The sequence below is a fragment of the Echinops telfairi genome, unplaced genomic scaffold (assembly GCF_000313985.2).
Source record: "Echinops telfairi isolate 266 unplaced genomic scaffold, ASM31398v2 ScPeMD7_31;HRSCAF=116, whole genome shotgun sequence".
NCBI lineage: Eukaryota > Metazoa > Chordata > Mammalia > Afrosoricida > Tenrecidae > Echinops > Echinops telfairi.
The window spans coordinates 35,759,012-35,765,328 of record NW_022103928.1 but is presented as its reverse complement, the minus strand read 5'-3'; positions in this window follow the sequence as shown (position 1 = coordinate 35,765,328).

Genomic DNA, 6,317 nt, shown 5'->3' with positions numbered 1-6,317 from the left:
CACATATGAGTATAAGAAAGAGAAATATATACAAGAGCAATTGAACATTGAGAAAACATCCCAGCCCAGTCCAGGTCAAGTCCATAAGTCCGATATTAGCCCATATTTCTGATATAAATCTATACGGTCCTCTTCAGACTCACAAAACACATGCACTGACACTGAATGCAGAAGATCACCGGCCAGTGGGTAGAAAGTCTTTGGATCCAGTGTCATTGGAAACATCTCAGTGCTGGCAGGGGTCTCTCTGTGGCTTCTCTGACTTCCGAGGTCTGGTTGTGTCCATTTGTCTTGTCTTCTGCAATGTCTCCCAGGGAGTAGCAGAGAGAGAGCGGTGTCTCATTGGCTGTCTCCAGATTGACAGCCTAGACTCCACCCTGACACTCTTAATCCTTAAATTGACATCAGATTAGGTGACTCCCACAGATGTCAGAGGGTTATTTGCTAAAAGCAGAGGGTCACAGAAAGCTGTTTAACTCTGTTTTATTGATTACATAAATCCATTCGTCTGTGTAGGTGAGGAAAAACCACGATATTTTGAAGAATGGGAATGCTAGAAAACTCAATTGTACTCATGCAGAACCTGAACATAGACCCAAAGGTAGTTGTTTCAACAGAACAAGGGGATACTGTATGGTTTACTATAAGGAAAGATATGTGTCAGGGTTGTAGCCTCTCACCATATTTATATAATCTGTATGCTGAGCAAATCATCCAAGAAATTGATTTCTATGAAGATTACAGCATCAGGATTGGGGAGGACTCATTAATAACCTATATACCAGATGACACAACTGTGTAGAGAACTTACTTTTGAAGATCCAAGACAATAGAATCTTCAGTATGGATGACAAACTCAACATTAATATACACACACACACACACAACATATCTATGTACATAAAATAGCATACATATATATCCTCAGAACCGAACTAATGAACAACATCATGATAAACAAAAAATAATGAAGTTGTTTGGGATTTCATTTTATTTGGATCCACAATCAATGACTTTGGAGTAATCTGCAGTAGGCAGATTACACATTACTTTGCTTAATCTGCTGCAAAGGACCTCTTGAAAGTGTTCAAAATCAAAGGTGTCACCTTGAGAACTAAGGCACCCTTGACTTAAGCCAGAGGATTTTCAATCACCTCATATGCATTCAAAAGCTGAACAGTGAAAATAGGGAAGACTGGAAAAGATTTGATGTCTTTGACTTATGATGTTGGCAAATAATATTGACGACGCCATACACTTCCAGAACGCTCCTTAGAGTGGTCCTTAGAAACATGGAAGGTAAGACTGTCTCGCGTACTTTGCACGTGTTATCAGGAGAGACCAGTTCCTGGAGAAAGACATCGTGCTTTGTGGAGCAGAAGGGCGGTTCTAAAGCACCAGTCACTTGGCGGGAGAATGAGGAGGCTTTCAACTCCCACAAAGAGGTACAGTCTCAGAAACCCTATTTTATAAGGCCACCATGAATGAGAATCAGCTCCATGGCCGAGAGTTGAGTAGAGTTCATGAGTTTCCAAATTTATTGGTCCTATTGCTTCCTTTTAAGAAAAAAAAACAACAAAACTCAACACCTCCCTGGTAATTGAAATGTTTATACTACAGCCCACAATCCAGGATAAAGTGGAGGTATCTGCTTTTGCAACACCCCCTGGATTGTTCCCGTGCCCTGCAGAGGGTGGTGTCAATCACTTAGGGTAACACTGCTCTAGCTAAGGAAATTTCAGGCCCAGTTCTGACATGTAAGTGACAGAAAGAATTACCTCAGAGTTTCTTCTCCAATGTACTGCTTCTGAAGTACATTTGACTTGTACTTGGCATTGACTTGATGGCAGGGAATTTGGTTGTTGTCTGTAGTCGGGTAAATGTTTGTCTAGTTGATTTTTGAATTGCCTAGTGATCATGTTAAGAGGATTTCATTAAGCGCTTTGGGAAAAGCTCTTTGGGAACCAAAATCTCTTTAGTTCCCTTGGAGAGTAGTGGTTAGGCGACCAGTTACTGATTCAAAGGTCACACTCACAAGCTGCTCTGCGGGGGGACGTGTGGAAGTCTGCCACCACAAAGATCGCAGTCTTGAGAGTAGCTCTCTTCTGTCCTGGAGGGTTGCAGTGAGTTGGAATTAACTCAATGGCAATGTTTTTTGTTGTCGTTGTTGTTGTTTGTTTTGTTTTTGACTTTCTGGAGAAGGAAGGAACAAAAGTCAAACCCTCGCTGACAAGTTGATTCTGGCTCACTGTGAGTCCATGAGTTATAGAGTAGACTTGCCCTATGGGGTTTTTTTTTTAATCATTTTATTAGGGGCTCATACAACTCTTATCACAATTCATACACACATCAATTGTGTAAAGCGCATTTGTACATTCATTGCCCTCATCATTCTCAAAACATTTTCTCTCCACTTAAGCCCCCGGCATTAGATCCTCAATTTTCCCCTCCCTCCCTGCTCCCCCCTCTCTCATGAGCCCTCGATAGTTTATAAATTGTTATTTTGTCATATCTTGCTCTGTCCGACATCTCCCTTCACCCACTTTTCAGGTTTTTTACAGGCTATAAGCTGTATGAAAGCAGATTACCAGGCCTTCTTTATCTGAAATACCAATTGGTGGGTCTGAACTACTAAGGTTAGTAGTTGGCACAAGCCTACAGGGAGCTCAGTCTCTGAATTTAATTAGTTTGGCCACCGAAAATATTTCCAAGATACATTACATACTTCAAAGAAAGAGAAACAACAACTCAGACAAAGCATCTAATAGAGAAAATGCTTGATGTCCATGAAACTTGGATTACATCTGGAATTCCCATTATACAGAATCAGGAAGATGATGTTCCCATATGTTTTCAGCCTAAAATGAACTTAATCCTTGTTCTATAGAAGCCATGGACACAGATCTTTATATAATAACATGTAACCTTCTGTATATAATCAAACTATGAATATTTTGAAGGAACAAGCTCTGTCTTACATATCTATATATTTCTAGAGCCTGCCAATTGCCAAACTCAACGAGTGTTTGAGTTCACTGAAGAATGACTAAGAAGGAATCCAGTGGCTGTCATAGTTGAATGATAACCAGGAATGTGCGTGAAACCATTCTGAGTCTTCTGTTTTAAATGTTATTAACGGACAAAGATCAACATCAACAATTGTTTACCCAAATTTCTAAAAGCCTCCAAAATGTTAGTTGGTTTTGGAAAAGAACTGACCACCTCTCAGGAGGTCCAAGTCCAGACTCTTCCTGTTTCCCTGGGCTGTGACAATACATGTTTGACAGATTGTGATCTAATCTGGAGAGATACTGATTTTTAGTCAACTAAATCTATTTCTTCCGAAATCCAAGTCTTGATTTTGGATGCTATTTTGGCCCACAACTCTTTTGCTCAGGCATTAGAGTTGTTTTGCTACGTGGCTTCTGAAATGAGATGGGAGACTGGGGAAAGATGTGTGATCTGTGCGTGGTTTTGGTTATGCACAAGAGCGACAGAGGCTTGTGACTCTTCATTCTAGGCATCTCAAAACTTAAAATATTTAATCCTGTTTGTCATAGGTGCATAGCCTGAAAAATAAAAAAGTTTGAACTCAGTTGATAAGCAACAAAATAGGCCTGGGAAGAAAATTCTTTTTCTTTTTCTAAATCCTGCACCTTTTGATTATTTTGACTTCTAGACACTTAATAGCATCTTGGATGGCTGACTCAGGTTCCTCCCAGCAGACATCACCAAGGTATCTTCAGTGAGCGAGGACCACCCTGCTGGCTGTTCCCAGGGATTGAATTGTATTCAACCACAAAATAAGTGTTGAAGTCCGCGGCAATAGACCAGTAAATGTGATCTTCCTTGCATAAAGAGGACCTTTCCTTTGTTATTAGTTAAGTTAAACTAGGTCCTATGAGAGTGTGGGGGGTCCTAGTCCTCAGACCTTCTGGGGGCTACTCATAAAAGGGTAGCACAGACAGAACTAGAGTGACAGACAACAGGAAGACAGCATGTGAAGGAAAATCCATTTACAATCCAAGGAATAACAAGAACCGCCCCCCAGGGTTCCGAGCAGCTGAGAGAAACAAGGCAGGATCTTCCTCTAAAGCGAACGTAGAAAGAATACAGCCCGAGCACGATACTGAATCCTATGTTTGTTCTCCAAAAATGTGATAACAAATTATGTTCTTTAAAGCCACCCACTTTGTGGTATTTTGTTATGGAAGCCCTTGGCAATTGAGATAATCGTAGAACAGAAACTTCAGCAAACTTTAGTCCAACTTGGTCAGGGACAAAGTCTGTCTCTGACACGTTCTCCCCACGTTCCAATTTCTCCAAATCATTATTAATAATACTTGTTTGCTTATGTATTTACACATTATAAATTTAAAAAGGTTGTCACATTTGTTACAGACCAATATTTTAAAAGTATTTGACTGATGGTATTTTAAAAAAATTTCTCTCCCATAAAATACATGTCCTCTGGCTATCATTCTGTCTTTGTGGAACCAGTAAGAGAGGGGGGAAGTGCCAGTTTCAGAAGGAGGGGGCTGGTTAGAGAAAGGGCCAAGTGGCGAGAGGGGGAATAAAACAAAGCCCCCTGAAGGGAAGGGAAGGACAGAGGGAAGGGAAGCGAGGTAAGAAGTCAGGCCAGTGTACCTTGGTTTCTCCTGTCAAGACAGTCCAGGCTGAAATGTAAAAAGCCTGAAAAGGCTTAAGGATAAATCCAGAGGCATAGAGATGTGTGTCCCGGGCCTCATCTAGAACTCGGGGCATATCCACCAACTGAGGAAGTCCCAGATAAGGTGAGGGACTTCTAACACAATAAAAATAGCAGAGGAGCAGAGCCTGCCAAGGGAATCACCATAGAAAAGGAGATGAGATCCTACGGTGCAGAGCGGAGTTTAAGGTAGGCAGCTGATGGAGGATGTAACTGATTCCTAAAGGCACCTGCAGAACCAGCGAGAGATGAGGTCAGGCTGTGTGAGCAAAAGAATATTATCTCCCCCTAATGAACTCGTGATGTATTGAACCGGTGACAGTTGCCCTGACATGCTGCTCACAGTGCTGTTTCATGAGGACACTTGAACTCTTACTGGATGCTAAGCAGTGGCCCATCCAATAATTAGATATGTTGAGGCAAATAATATACATGCAACAATGTATAGGAAATAATAGTAAACAAGCAGAGTTCTTCAAAGATAAAGTGTTGATGGTTAGTCTTCAGTGAAGCAAAGGTCAGGCAATGGGGTCAAGGTAAACAATGTGAGCACAACGGATAGTTGAGTGGACGTGATTCAGAGACTGAGGGGTACACAAGCCCAAGAGAGGACATTATCAAGAGGTGAGGGTAGAGTTTGACCTTAAAGGTAATATACACCAGTAAGTAGGCCAGAAAGTATTGTTTCTGTTGGTGGTGGTCACCATCAAATCAATTCCAAGTCATGAGAACCAATGTATAGAGAGAAGAATTGCTCCACAGATGATCAGACCTGCCTTCTGCAATGCGCCCTGGTGGGTTGAGACCATCAGCCCTTTGGTTGGTAGGTGGGTGCTTCACAGTCAGTACCACCAGTGGTACCCAGCCAAGAAAAAATCCTAAGACTCCTTGTTGAGATGGGCATGTCTCAAGGATGACCTGTTTGGGGACTAAGAGGAAGGAATTTTAGACATTTATATTTGAAGTGTTGTAGGACAGGTAGATGGAAAGTGCCAGCATATGATCATTCAGAACAGAGGTTCAGGACAGAAGTCAAAATCAGAGATGCAGGTCTTCTCGTACTGGCCCCATGGCCTCAGTCTACCCATCCTAGTCCTTCACCAAGAGAAGCCCCGCCCAGTCTGCTCTCCTCAGATATAGCCAGAGGTGCCACATCTTTCTATTTCTCTCCTCCCCTAAAAAATGACCAATCCTTTCAAATGCCATTCCAATTCAAATCTCACCATAATTCTTTAAAGAATTGAAAAACTAACACCAACTTCATATGGAAAGGAAAAGAACCCCAGAATAAATAAAATACTTAAAAAGCCAAAACAAAGTGGGAGCTCTTCCATGGGGCTTTGAAACCTATGACATAGCCACAGTAATTAAAGCAGCTTGGTACTGGTACTATGCTAGGCATGAAGACGAATGGATTGGAATTGAGAGCCCATAAATACAACCAAGTACCTACAGACACCTGATCTTTAATAAAGGATTAAAACACATTAAGTGTAGGAGAGAGCCTTTTCGATAAATGATGCTAGAAAAATTGAAACTCCATCTGTAAAAGAATGACATCAAGACCCACACATTACACCATGTACAAAAATGAACTCCAGATATATTA